Source organism: Neopsephotus bourkii, unplaced genomic scaffold, assembly GCF_033783945.1.
Source record: "Neopsephotus bourkii isolate Nb327-2 ecotype Australia unplaced genomic scaffold, CSIRO-AGI_Nbou_v1 NB_372, whole genome shotgun sequence".
Taxonomy (NCBI): domain Eukaryota; kingdom Metazoa; phylum Chordata; class Aves; order Psittaciformes; family Psittacidae; genus Neopsephotus; species Neopsephotus bourkii.
In genome coordinates this window covers 2,161,561-2,176,836 of record NW_026900878.1, presented here as the reverse complement: position 1 = coordinate 2,176,836, position 15,276 = coordinate 2,161,561, and the positions used below count along the sequence as shown (strand labels likewise).

Here is a 15,276-nt window from a genome sequence, read left to right as displayed (position 1 = left end):
CTATATTAAAGGGACAGGTGCTGGGCATACTGGAAAGTCCATGTTACTAAAAAGAAATAAAACATTTGAAATTACTCAGAAAATGAAGGAGAGAAAACATTTCTGTGAGTTCTTGAAAGGGAGTAAATCTGTGTGCCCAATTCACATGCCTTCAAAGCAGATCATGGTGGAAAACGAGGGACTGGAGAAAATCTGCCTGTTGGCAGTACAGTTCTGCAAGGACAGGCAAGGGCTTCTGACTCCCTGTGCCAGGAAAACCTCACCAAATCAGCTCACCTGTGTAAATGTTTTGCTGTGCATAAATGTTTGCAAGAGTGAGACTAAAGTGTAATGCATTTGACATTCTGTACTACTTCCTCTGAAATGACACCATTTATAGTTAAGAGCAATCAATGAAAGATTTCCTTCTGCATAAGGGCCTGATCGTCTGATGTTCCAAGAGCCTCCTGCGAGGTGCTGAGTGCCCTCAACATTAAGTGAAATCAATAGGATTGGGCACTAGCATTTTTAATTGTTCTTATTTATGGGATATTTTTATTCACTTTCCTATGCTTTGACAGCAGAACTAACTTTACAGGATTCATTACCAGCCTGAAAAGAAAGGTAAGAGTTCAGTGTGTCAAGCTTATTCATCTTGGAAATATCCTTAGAGGCTGGCAGGGTCCTACCAGGGGCTTCAAACATATATAAAATTAATGCCTTCCAACACATTTTACCCCCAAAAAGTTGGATATGAGAGTTTCCGACAAGAAATCTTCACTTACAGGAAACAATGGCATTGGTGGTCCAAGAAAGCTAAGTTCTTAGTGAGTGCCTCAAGCTGCCTTGTGGTATTATTTTTTACTCTTTTTTTTTTTTTTTTTGTGAAATGCAGATGCTCTAGTTTTACTATAATTTTCCGGGTTTAATGTTTAAACTCTTTAATGCTTTCTATTCATTTTTTTTCAGTCTTCATCTTTCTACAAGATTTATATATTTTCAATCAAACCCTAAAATGTGAGCTACAATTAGAGATATTTATAATACTTTATTTCTTTGAATACCTCAAATATTTATTATGTGTGTTTGTTGTCTTAAACAAAAATCTGAGATAACTACATATGTAGTGTATTGGAATTTATCTGTATCTGTAAGTATAATATGTATGTTACTGTAGCCAAAAGAAAGATGACCATGTGTAGATAGCCTACTCTGTCTCTTTGAAAAGAAGAAACCGGAAAATATTTCCCCTTCTGTCATGTCTGTACTTGTTTTCTGTGAACCTTTTGCCAAGTCTAAAAATGGGAGAAGAGATGTACAGGCTTGGGATAGGACCTATAAAAGGAGAAGATGTTTGTATTACCTTCCTCGAAAGAAAAAAGAACTCAAAAAACTCTGGAAAAAATCAATCCTCACTTTTGCTGGGTAAAATCTGTTACATGACTAGTTCAATGATAGGAAGAAAACAATGTTTGCCCTCATAGAACAATGGCTTTTGTGCAAATAGCCTTAAATTGGTGCATTCCAGAAACCTTGAGGATTTTAGAAGCTCGTTTCTGGACTTTTCTGCCTGTGAGAAAAAAAGGGTACCCCAGAGAGGGGTGATTTAACCAGTAGCTATTCAAAATAACTGTTAAGCAGGGCTTAAAGAAAGAAAATGACAGTTACCTCTTGGTTCAGGTGTGATTCATTCTAGATATATAGTTTTAGTTGTTTTCTTATTCAGGAGGGTCCAAACTTGTAAATCTGTTTCTCAAGAGAAAAGTAAAAATATGATTGTTTTAGATTTCAGTGGCTTCTACCAAAAGTGACTAAATGTGCCCAAAAATCAGGATGTGGAAGTGTATTTTATTGTCTAAATTTTAACAGTGTCAGGAGTGCAGATTTTCACCAGTGTAATCGCTTTTTCTCCTGTGTTTCTTCAACTAGAGAGGGGTTAAAATCCAAGACAATGTTGGCATAAGATCAAATGGGTATAAACTGGTTATAAACACATCTAGGACAGAAATGAGAAGATTTATAACTAACAGAGGACTAAAGCTCTGGAACAGTTTTCAAATAGAAAAAAATCTAATGTGCTTAAACAATGAGTTTGATAAATTTATTAACAGAATTATATGACCTGGTTGCTTCCATTAGCCATAGGCTGGACCTGATTGCACAGGAATTCCCTTCTAATGCTGTTTTCCAAAAGTAATTATGCAAGCACCAGTATCTGATGATCTTAAGGTCCTTTCCAACCCTAACTATTCTATTATTCTATGATTTGTGCTACACAAATGCAACATATTGGAAAAAAATCCCTAAATAAACAGAAAACAAAGCAATCTGGAATCAGCTCTCACCTGTAGTAAATGGACATCAATAACCTTCAGACAAAAGTCATAAATTGGAAATAATACCCACATGCAGGCCCCCCAGTTTAACCTTCTTTACTTCTTTTCCAAATATGTCAGATTTCAGACATTAATCTTATTATTTGTATTCAAAACAGACATGAGCAGAAACATCGTCTGGCTTTACTGTTACTCATTTTAGGGTCAGTATCTTATCTTCCTGGACAGCTTTATAATAAAAGAACTAACATCCAGCAGAGTTGAAAGCCTTGTATAGATCAAGGATCAGGCTCACAATTTTAGGATCTGTGCCTCAGCAGAGCATCTGTTTAACCCTACTTATGCACTTCATTCCAATTGAAGCATATGCCTAAATATTTAGATGACTGCAGAAAGCCTTCTGCGCATGCTTAAAGTTAAGATTACGTCCAAATGCTTTATCAAACTGAAACCCTGCTTAACCCACAGGAAGAACATGCTATTAACTGGTTATGCTATTTGAATAATCATCAGTACAATACTTTCTATTATTCTGATTCATGTATTAAAGCTTCCATTCAAAACAAGCATCTCAAAAATATTGGATTATAAATTATTTACATTAATAAAGTTAATGGTACAAATATTAAGCCATTCACATACAAATAAGAGTAAAAGAAGAAACAATGAGGAAGAGGAATACAAGATCAGATAGCTTTAAACATCACTATCATGTCCACTATAGCCCAGTAGATATTAAACTGTACCAGATTACCTGTCTTTTTGCCACTTAAATAATGAATAAAAATTAAAGTACAACATTAATCACATTGATCTTACCCATTATTATGTAATGATGTTCCATTCTTTTTCATTCAAGCATTTCTGGTATTGCTTGTTTAACCATCTCTCTATCAGCTGTATCCCTGTTATTCTTGTTCTTCCTACAGACAGTTTGTTACAGGATTTAACTGATACTATTTCCTCTGCTACTAGAGCTTTCTTTTTTTTTTTAACTTCTGTTTACCATTATAAATTATAGCATTATAAATTTCATTATACTAATTTAAATGCACCTAACATTTTCTCTTCAGATTACTGATAACTGTTTTGACTGATATTACTTCCTAAGAAGAACATTTTTTTTTGTCTTTTTTTCCCCCGACATTATTGTAGTCTGAGTCTTTTTCTTCTCCTCTGTATTATCTGATATATATCCTGAAACATTTGTTATCAAGTTTTGAAACAGCAGGTGTCAAATTCTCAGACCGAGTATAATAATCACAATGATTTGAAGGAAAACACTGAGCTCCATGGAGGTGACAATAAAGTCAGAGAACTAAATGTGTCATTTTTTGAGGGATGATGCTATTTACAAATAAATGCTTAATAAACCCGGATCTTGCATTTTTCTTTTCCATGACATAATGTTTCATATACAAATACAATAATTTTATTTCCAATGTAACTTTTCTACTTTAACAGCATACAGTCCATCAACAAACAACAAAAGTATGCATTACCTTAAAGTTATAAAAATAAGTCCTTTTAAACACCCATTGCAATAACTTTTGCATTTACCTCTAACATTTTTAATAAACAGAAATAATTATCAATCGAAAATACTGTCTGTTGAGGGTTATGGCTTAATTATGTGCATATATTTTAATTTTGAAAATGGATTTTGCTGTTTAAAATAACATTAGTGTCTCTGTTAGAGAAAATTTATAATTAGGCAAATACTGTACCATAAAATACTCATCACCATAGCAATGGTTTTTCATAGGGCATAACGAAGTTGATAACAGAGGCAATACATTCACTACAGAGACTATTGTGGTTGAATAATGTAAAGTTATAACTTCTAGTAAAGCACCTACTAACATAAGAAATCATGGCACAGTCACACTACATATTGACATTAAGAGTCATTTTAATGAAATACATTAATATTTTATATAACATCTTTCATACAAAGCATAATAACACTGCAATGTCTTACATCGTAGTGTCTCATATACTGCCTCTCATCTTGAAGAGTCATGTGCTTGTGTGTGTGCAACCGTTCCCGAAACTCCTTTATTTATTTATATGTATTGTTCTAAAAGTATCCATTGAAGTATCTGAATGGCCATGGACCTATCCCTGGAGAGCAGAACAATTGTTTAAAAGCTGATTGAGTCCCTAAACATTTGAATTCTGGCAGCAAAAAAAAAGGGTTAGTCTGTCCAACTGAACTCCAAAGCAGAAATTCAAGTAGGCAGAATGCAATTATCCCAATTTGAAATCAGGCATAACACTGGGGATGCTACTGTGAAAATTATTGAGGACTTTAATGGAGGTAAATAGCAAAAAGCTTTACTTTTAATTCTCCTTTTGACATTTCCTATAGCACAGCAAACTCCAAGTGCCCAGAAGAAACACAACTTTGTTGCTCACTTGAAATTGTGGTGCCGTTCACTAAGCTGTAGACTGGCTGCCTTTCTCCAGGTGGCTCTCCCATCTGAGGACTGATATACTTCTGCTTTGCTGAGCTTGCGATAACTTCTGATAACTGACTCTCTGGGAGGGGAAGACGAACAAGGCAATAACAACTTGCTTTGTACAGGTACACTTCAGATTTATCAGGGCTAGAGAGCAAAGAGGGTTAATGTATGTGGGAATTTGTGAAGGGCACAAATGAGGACAGTAGATGCCCTCCCACTGAGCAGAAAAGTCAATCACAAGCTAAAATAGACAGGCCAGCATCCTAAAATACTGGCAAGCAGAAATAACGGCAGCTCCAGTACAATAGTCCCTCACAAATTTAATGGATAGGAGTTCTCCCGCTAAAGTCAATGGGACTTAAATACTTATGGACATATGACTTAGAAATGGATTCAGGCATAGCCAATAACAAAAACAGAATACTTGTGTAAGTGAGAAGTTCTATTTCAGTGGGATCTTAGTGTCTAAATAAGTACTGCATGTAATTGTAACAAGGCCTAGTAGTTATTTTCTACGCAACAACTGAATTAGGCCTCTGGCATTTTTCCTCTCTCTTTCTTTTTTCATTTTTTACCTTTTTTTTTTTTCTTTTCCTTTAATTTTTTTTCATTTGGTGGTTACTGGAATATATTTGTTAGCAATCACCGAGTCTTCATGTAATGCAATCAATGGCATGTTTTGGAGAATACAAAGAGTGAGGCTTGCTATACTGGTAAAACAAAGTTCTATAGGATTATACAATCTCCCAAAGATCATAGAATCAGAGAATAGTTTGGGTTGGAAGAGACTTAAAAGATTGTATAGTTCCAACCCCTATGCCATGTGGAGGAATACCTTCCAATAGACAAGGTTGCTCAAAGCCTCATCTAACCTGGCCTTAATGGTACGGGGCAGGGGCATCCACAACTTCTCTGGGCAACTCGTTCCAGTGTCTCACCACCCCCACAATAAAGAACCTCTTCCTAATATCTAATCTAAATCTACACTCTTAGTTTAAAACCATTCACTCTTGTTATATTCCTGCAGAACCTTGCAAAAAGTCCCTCTCCAACTTTCTTTTATGCTCTCCTTGGGGTACTGGAAAACTGCAACAAAGTACCCCTGGAGCCTTCTCTTCTCCAGGCTGAACAAGCCTAACTCTTTGATTATACCTTCATTAGGAGAGGTGCTCCAGCCCTCTGATCATCTTTGTGACCTTTTTCTGGACTCCCTTCAATAGGTTCATGACCTTCTTGTGTTGGGGGCCCCAGAGCTGAATGCTGTACTCCAAGTGGGATCTCACAAGAGCAACATAGAGGATCATCTCCATCAGCCTGATGGTCACACTCTTTTTAACGCATTCCAGGATACAGTTAGCTTTCTGGGCTTCAAGTACACACTTCCAACTCATGCTGGACTTCTTATCACCCAACATCCCCAAGTACTCCACAAAATTACTCTCAACCTGTTCACTGCCCAGCCTGTATTTGCGCTTGGGATTTCCCCAACCCAGGTGCAGGACTTTGCACTTGGTCTTGTTGATGTTTATGAGTTTCACATGGGCCCAGCTCTCAAGCCTGACAAAGTCCCTCTGGATGGCATCCCTTCCCTCCAGTGTGTCAATCACAGCTCAGTCACCACATCTCTGTAATGCCATTAAGACTGTAGCCCTGCAGGCATGCATATTTCTCTAACTCACCTTGTTTATTCCCCATGTTATGTACATTTGCAAAGAGGCATTTAAGCTGCCCTCCCAGTGAAGCTAACGTGCTGGTTGAAGTGGCTGCAGTTCCTTTGTGCTGCTCTTCAGGTGCTCTCCTGCTGACCTGTGACCCCCTTTCCAGGCTCTGGCTACTGGTATGTGTGGGATGAATTGAGGTTCCCCTCCCCTGATAACTTGAGTTCGTAAGTCTATAAAGCTCACTTGTTCTCTGCAATTGCCATATCTCACTTTTTCATTTGAGTAATTTTATTTATTTATTTTCTAAAATGTTACTGAAAATAAACAGAGCTCTGAGATTTGACAGAAATGCTCTGATAGCAGGAGCTGTCTTTTTCTTTTCAAGGTATTTCATCTTTAGTGACCTGACCAAGTAATAACATGATCTCTCTTCTGAGACTGAAATCACTGACAACTGAGGTTACTTGGTAACAGGTCAGAATGAACTTTCCATTTTTCAGATCTTCTGAGAGCATAGTTTGAGTATGCATTTGAAAATTATTTTTTACCCATTGTTTGTGTTGTAGGTGCACAAGAACTTAAAACTATGGAGCATTCCTTCCTTTGAAATTATCTCCAAGGAATCTGTAAGTCACTGTGTTTTAGTTTCACTTAAGCAAGTTTAAATTTTTTATAGCATGAGAAGTTTGAAGCTTCTGTAGTATCACTGTTAGGAACTCACTTGTGAAATATCATCAAGAAAGGAGGGGACTTGTTATGAAAGGAGAGAACTGGTTGTGGATTATATTTCTCTTGCGGTGCTTCTAAACACATGATATTTAAAATGAGACAAAAGAATAGGCCCATTTCTACTATGGTTGTTTTAATATTGGCAAAACAGTATCAGATACATACTGGATTCTTGGAGCAGAATCCACATGAAGAAACTGTAATCTAGGGCTAAGACGGTCAATATATTTTTTTTAAAAGAAAAGTGTTGATATAAATTACCCTGATAATTCTATATGTATTCTATTTAGAAGGCAGGAAACCTCTTAACATTTTTTACAGCATCCTGCATAACCAGGTTGACATTCTAAAAAAGACGATGGTTTGTTTCAGTCCTGTGCCTTTTTATTATCACATCTTATTACATTGTGGTTTGAGATAAAAATCACACCTTGGGCAGTTGAATACACTCAGTTTCACCTCCTCCCTCACAGGTGTCCCTCAAGGTACATTGTTATGTTACAGTATCACAATCCTTGTCATATCTTATATCTTACTTGCAGACTGTGGTAATATTTTGAATCCTGACAGAGTGGGCACAGCCTCTGAGCATCAGCACCAGTCTGCACTAATGTAATGCGCTACTGCACCAGTCCTAAAGACAGCAAAAACAAAAATGTACTGAAGACGTATCTGGGAAATGCGCGTTGCCCACTCTTCATTACCTACCATCTATTTTAGGTATGAGTGCAAGAGCAACCTGCCTGTCACATTGGTGCTACTGCCAAGAAAACAATATAGACTGCATGAAAAACTTTAGGGTTCATTGGCTTTTAGCGTGCAATGCTCTCACTGATAGACATTGAGTCTTGACCACTTTGCTGCATGGTGCCAGGGCCAGAGGAGCAGCAATGGTGCGAGCTGGAAAAGGGGTGAGCTACATCTGTAGATGTTCCATGTGCAGCATGAGGAAAATCAAAGCTGAAAACTAAGTTTTCTCTTCAGTGAATGAGGGGGAAGAGGCAATTTCTTTTTCTCACTGTGAAGACTAGATAAAGGACTGAAGGGGCGGCATTGTGAAGGTGGTGGTGGAGAATGTTGCTTATTGTTGATCAGTAGGTTTGAAGAGGTGAGATTTCAGAAGGAAATTAAAGATTTGGGATGTGAAAAACTGTACAGGAAAAAGAGAAAACAATGTCTCGTTTACTCCAGGTATTTTATGCCAAGTGAAAAGACATAATGATGCCTGCAGAAAGGTCAGAAGAGTGTAAAGGGAAACAAAGTCAGAATTTACTACTGGACAAATGACAGAAGTCAATCTTAAAGACTCCTCCTTGGAAATGGCTATAGCAGGTGTTGAAACACTGGAAAGTAGAAGTAGGGCTGCATGTAATGTGGGAAGAATGGCAGCAGATCCTTGGGGGGTACATCTGGGGTGTGCCCTTCATGCTAGCACTCACTTGTGGACAACAGCCACAAAGCAATCAGTACTGAGCAGCAAGAAATGTCCTGGGGACCTTCAGGAGCTGTCCCGATGTCTCTGGCCAGTAGGAGCCATAAGATTTGGGATAGCAAAGTCAAATTCAGGTTGTTCCTTTCAAGGTTTTGTCTTAGGCAAGTGTAACATAGCCACACTGACCCATGTGATAGCCTGGACATGTAGAAGCATGCAATTTAGAAGGTACTGAGGGTTGCTGAAGTGATTTTAAGGGTCTCTTCATCCTCTGAAACAGCCTAGGAACAGGAAGATTGCAGAAGTGCTTAAAATGTCATAGAGTCATAACCAAGTCCTTCCGATGGACTCAAATATGTAAGTGTTGGCAGCAGCAGGGCCTGTGTGACGGAAAAGATCCCCTCAAATGGCCAACTTAGGAACATGAAAAAGCAGCTTCTCTGGGGCAGGAGTGGGGAAAGAAAAGCTTTAAAAAAAAAAAAAAATTCTGTCAAATCATAAGTCCATTAACGTGCTTTAGAGATATTAAACAAAATCAAGTTTTGAGAGTGGTCCAAATTTACACACATATTTTTAATTCAAAAATTTCAAGCTACTCTAATGAATAAAAATGAGACTGCCAAAGTCAACAAACCTGAGCTGTTCAAACTTTAGCTGAAGTCTCTAATGCAGCTTCTTAAAAGGATGGTTGATTGAAGTGACCGCATAACTGGAACATGTGTGTTTTTTTCTTCTTTTGAACACTTTACAAATTGATTTCTACTTTTGATTCTACTTAATTGCAGCTGTTAGAAGACCCACTGATGAATGAACTATTGCAGAAAAGGGTATAGTCTGGGGCATACAGTGTAGTACAGATTTAGCTATATATAACCCCCAATTCATGCCGAAAGAGTTGTTCACTTGGCTCTCCTGGGACGGCAGGTGTAAAAACAAGAAAAATCATACTGTATATAGAAGGACTTGCTTTTGTCTGACTTCACAAACATACCCACATTTATTTTGAGTCTAATTCTGCTATGTTTATCTTTGCTATGTAGTATGTCTTTTTTTTTCATAATCAATATGATTTAAATATGTATATTTTAATTTGGTTCTGGTTTGATTTGTTTAGAAATAAATTTGGTATGCTTCGACCGTCCTGGTTATGCTCCAGAGAGGAGGCTGTGCCAGTGAAGACTTCTCATGAAGGCACTTAATTAGATGTTGGAGACTCTGTAACTATCTCAGCCACAGGTTTTTACTGAAAACTCTGAGAGTTGGGGCATGTGCATTTTCCTCTGTATTCAGTAAAAGATCACGTGCTTTTCTTATTAGTAATGAAACAAAGTTCATATCCTTATATTGATTGCTGTTTTTCAGCTACTGCTGTTTTGTAACCTCCCTTCATAGACATGCAAGAGAGTTTAGAGTCCAACAGATTTAGGGCAGCTTTAGGGTATTGCATAGCTTCAGAGTAAGGGTAATGTTATCTAAAGATTTCCCGGCTGTTAACCTCAGCCAGCTTTATCCATTCTAGCATGGAAAACACCATGCGTGCTACAGTTGTGTATTTTGTTCTGGATTTAAACACTGTTGATGAGCATGCAAATGGCAAGCACCTAATGCCTCTCAAATGATCAGAGAGCATGACCTTGCCCAGACTCTGGGAGGAATAGGCAGGTAGGCGGCTCAACAGATGTGAGAGTTGTGGGACTTCACACATCATGCACAGCTCCTCTGCCATTAACCAGAAGGTAGAAATAAGCACGGCCCCACAAAGTTTTGTTCCTGCTTGGCAACACTGCTTGAGTCAGGAACAAAAGTTTAGCCATACTGCTGGGATCTGCCTTGACACTATTATGCACTTCCAAGTGTGGGAGGTCTTATGAGTCCATCTGAAAAGGAGGGAAAGCTGGCTCAGACCATGCCCAGCAGAAAAAGCAAAGATGCAGTCATTGCAGAAGCCACTTTTTTCTTTATTTTCTGTTTTTCCTCCCTTTCACTCATACGCTTCCTCCCCCACCCCTCCACCCCCTCCTCCTTTTTGGGTCACACATGTCTGCAGGCCACAGAGAGTTGAGAAGCAGCCTGGGAGATGAAGAGCTTATGGAAATTAGCTCTCCTCCTCCTCCTTGTGTGGACTGCTAATCCTGATTCAACAAGACTTTTAATTCCCCCTCCGTGGCTGTGCAAACAATTTGCTGATCCCCGAGACTTGCTCCAATCCAAGGCTGGAGTAACTCTCAGGTGCAGTTGTAGAACAGGATTTTGGTTGAAGTCAAGTTAATAAATATTTGCCTAATAAACTAGACTCTTTAAGTGCCAAATATGACAAGCCCAGCCTGGGAGGGGGTTTGGGGGGGAGTGGAGGAGGGGGAGGAAGAGAGGGCAGGAAGAGGCAGAAGGAGGGAGAGAAAAACACCCCAAAGTTTTTAAACTCTCATTTAAATACTTTTCAGTACTGCTGATATTTTATGTAACACTAGCCTTATTTGTGTATTTATGTTTTTTGCTTTGATGGGGGATTATTTTTCTCACTGCAGTCTTTTTTTGATTGATGCAGTGTGCCTGCTCACTTTCAGATATGGCTGGAGAAGAAGCAGCATAAGTTGGGTGACTGTATTTAAAACGGGTAATACAGAATGGTTTTAAACTTTAATATTTCACATAGACATTAAGTTTTACAAGTAATTTATTTTGTGAGATACAAGTTTCTGCCTGGACAGTAGTGATTTTGAATAACTTGATATTCATTTTCCACCTCTTAATATTATTTGGACTGTGTGGTTTCCAAATACCTTATCACTGTTGGATTCTTTAATAACCATGAAGAATATAAAGTGAACTCCTTTATATCAAGACATCTTTTTTTTTCTTGTGATGACTTTAACCTATATATTCTTCAACAAGAAAACCAGAAGCATCTACTACATGAGACATCACTGCTATTCATGAAAAATTTTAGACATAAGACTTAATAATTTGTAAAATCTTTATTGTTTCCCAGCTAAAGTAGATACAGCTTGGGTCAGATTCACAGCTGACAAAAATGAACATTCCTCCATCAACTTTAAGTCAACTTTGCTAACGCACACCCACTGAGAATCCTGCTCCACCCTGATGTTATTTCTTTTTTTAAATTGGCAAAGATAAAGTCTCATTTTAAAAGTCAGATGACTCTGAAATTTAGAATCTTGGTAAAAAGGAAAACAATCAAACAAAAAATCCCCACTTCAAGTCCTTGAAGAGAGCTGACATCTTCTCTCTTTGATTGCAATATGTGTAATTGAACTTCTAAGTGATTCTTCAGAAAAGAACAGACCAAATGTACTTAGATTTCTCAGAGTTGTTTCTATTTGAAGGCAGATCTCAGCAGGTTTTAAAACAGGACAGAAAAAGATATGTTTAATTTAATGATGCTTATTTTCCTGATTTTTTTTTTTTCAAATAGGGATGCATGCACTACATACCTGTAGGGGAATGTGACTGTGAATCAAATGTGTCCAGGACTTTATTCATCAATTTTATGCCACCAAACAGATGTATTTACTAAAAGTTTTATTTATTACAGGAGTGCTGGGAGATGAAAAATATGCTTGCACCACTTATACCTGGTATATTTAAACCTTGTTTATGCATGCTTACTATTTCCGGTTCTTCTGAGATTAAACTTCAAATATGCTTAGATATAGAAATAATTGTAACATGTCAGCAGTCTCAACATGGACTGGATCAGTAATGGTACTTTGCATGCATAACATTTCTTAATGGAAATTATAATTATTTTATTAGATCTGAAGGTATTAAATGCCATAAATGTTAGTCAACATCTCACACTTTTTTTAAATAGAGGCAATATTTTTCTTTTATTAAAAAAATAAAAACAGTATTGATGATTAAACTTTAATTGTGGTTTGAGCTTGGTATCTTAGGAAAAGAAAGTGAGTCTGGGACCTGATCTAGCAGTGAAAAGTAGTTTCCATGGAAATCTGAGTAAAGAGGATTTAGATTACATCTGTCTAATTTCTGCCATGACTTCTAGGACTTGGTAAAAGCTCTAGGTTAATGTAAGGTTGTGTTCATATTTTTCAACATTACAAACCTGATCTGTAATATTTCAATGGTCATATGGTTCTCTGAGAGTATCTTCACTTGTATTAATATTGCTGCTTTCATGGAATAAAATTATATGAAAAAGTAAAGCACCACACTTACATAAAACTAACCCAACTCATGAGTGTAAGTGGTAAAATGTATGACAGACAATTGTAGAAATCATGGAATCATAGAATGGTTTGGGTTGGAAAGGACCTTAAAAATCATCTAGTTCGAATCACTTTTCCATAGGGAAGGATGCCTTTCAATAGACAAGGCTGCTCAAAGCCCTGTCCAGCCTGGCCTTGAACACTGCCAGGGATGGGGCATCCACAATTTCTTTGGGAAACCTATTCCAGTGTTTCACCACCCTCACAGTAAATACTTTCTTCTTTATATCTAATCTAAATCTACTCTTTTTCAGTTTAAAGCCATTCCCCCTTGTTCTATTCCTGCATGCCCTTACAAAAAGTCCCTCTCCAGATTTCTTGTAGGCTCCCCTTAGGGTATTGGAAGGCTGATATAAGGTCCCGCTGGAGCCTTCTCTTCTCCAGGCTGAACAAGCCCAAGTCTCCCAGTCTGTCTTCATAGCAGAGGTGCTTCAACCCTCTGATCATCTTTGTGACCATTTTCTGGACATGCACAAATAGATCCATGTTTCTGTTGTGTTGGGGTGCCCAGAGCTGAATGCTGTAGTCCAAGTGGGGTCTCACAAGAGCAGAGGGATAGAATCACCTCTCTTAACCTGCTGGCCATAATGACTGCTAAATCAAATGAGTGAAATGAATGGGACTTGGCCTTTCATTAATGGAAGATGTCACATTAAGTAATGTAAAATATGTGTCAGGGACATTGAAATTCATGAGACAGTATGGAACAATGAACACATTGCAAATATCTCTTCCCAGGTTCCTGCTTTGATTCTGATTCTGTAGCTTTTTATAATCTGGATCACCACATCAGTTCTGGATAAGGGAAAAGAAAGCCTCTGCAATCACTTGCACCAGTCTCACACTCTATTGACCTTCATCCAGAAGAACCTGGCAACCCTGGTTCTCCTCTCTGGAGGTTTGTATTTCAGCTGTGAAGTTGGTGCTTCATAGCTCATGTCCTGCTGAAGACACCACCAGCATATTAGATAATTGTTGCCATATGATCCTAATTGTTGAGTGTGGAGGTTACCCCTTTCACCTGCTCCTGATAATAGCTCTGGACAAGAAACTTCAATGATTGTTTTGGTCAAGAAAGTGGTCTTTGGGATCCCTGATAATTCATTAATCTCTGCAGAACTAAGTGCATTTTAAGTACTCTAAAATACAAAGAAGAAAAAAAGGAACCAAAACCAAAACCAGACAGTGGCATCCTTATGTATTCTGTGGCTTTGGAAATCAGGGCACTTATTTAACTGCTAACCGTAAGCACCCACATTTGAAGACACAGGTCATAACTTGATAAGAAAAGTGACACAAATCTCTTTTGCTAGAGTTATGTGCTAGGCAAGCAGTACACCTCCAAATTAAGCCATCTGCTTAAATAATCCCTCCATGGACTGTCTCTCTACACATGCTTGTGTGATCCCACTGAGGGCAATGAGCTTTCATAGGTGTCACAAATCAGTGTTTGTCCCTGTGAGCCACCCAAATTTAAAAGCTCTCTGTCCTGGCCTGCATTCTGGTTCACAACAATAGTAGAGTTTCCTGATGTTCTGGGACTTGTTAGATGTTGTTGTCATTTTCTCCTCATTTTGTTACTTTCTGAGGAAATGCATTACAAATAAAGCTACAAATAATATTCAGGTTGTGGCACCTTGGAGAGAGCTTTCACAAAGCATCACGGAGGAAATAAACACACGCAAAACCTGTGAAGAAAATACAGTAGGTTGTACATACACTTCTCCCACTCATTGTTTGCAAATTGCGCCATTTGTGTCAGTGCTTGTAGGCAGCCCTAGAAAACAAGGCACTGCTTCGCTGTGAAACCTAGCCTTGGGACCGAAGCTACCGAAGAGCTTGTGACTCTACTTCCTCTCCTTGGCTTTACTTATAAACCCCTCCTTGTTGGAGAGTGCAATTCTACCACCATCCACTTAACCTAGGCCTTCACAACAGTTTTATGCAAACTTTCCTGACTATCCATGTAGAAAATCTTCCAGCCTGCTCCAGGAAATGCTTTTATCAGCTCACACACCTACAATGGCTTGCACACTAAGTGCTAGCCTATCACAGCCCCCAGTGTGAAGCCCTTGCTTGTAGTAGGAATGTAGCCCAAATCTCTACACTCCAGTTCAGGCAGAACTGTGATGTGAACTTGGGTGTCCCACCTTTCAAACGAGTGTCCTCTCTCTCCCTCTGCTGTTGACAAGACAATAGTGAAAAATATTCCCATTCAGTTCTCATGATGAGAGGGCTCTTCAGTTCTACAGACCAAGCTATAATTAAATATAAAGCTTAAAACCAAACAAGTTCAGATGAAAACTTTCAATGGTACACATTTTGAGGAAACATTTGTTTGCTGTTTGGATAGGGAGAGTAATTATGATTCTCTGCAGCGAATTCTCCAAAAATAAAACCTTTTTTGTTGTTTTTTTTTTTTAAGTA

At 38.1% G+C, this 15,276-nt stretch overlaps 1 long non-coding RNA gene across 2 annotated transcripts; it reads left to right on the top strand.

Moving 5' to 3' along the window:
• Nucleotides 1–6,462: 6,462 nt before the first annotated feature.
• Nucleotides 6,463–14,802, top strand: LOC133209927 (uncharacterized). Of its 2 annotated transcripts, none has more exons than XR_009724808.1 (3): nucleotides 6,463–6,617; nucleotides 6,827–6,915; nucleotides 13,588–14,802. It is a non-coding gene; the product is annotated as an uncharacterized LOC133209927 (long non-coding RNA). The 2 variants fall into 2 exon arrangements; XR_009724809.1 differs by lacking the exon at nucleotides 13,588–14,802 and adding an exon at nucleotides 7,987–8,119.
• The last annotated feature ends 474 nt before the right edge of the window (nucleotides 14,803–15,276 follow it).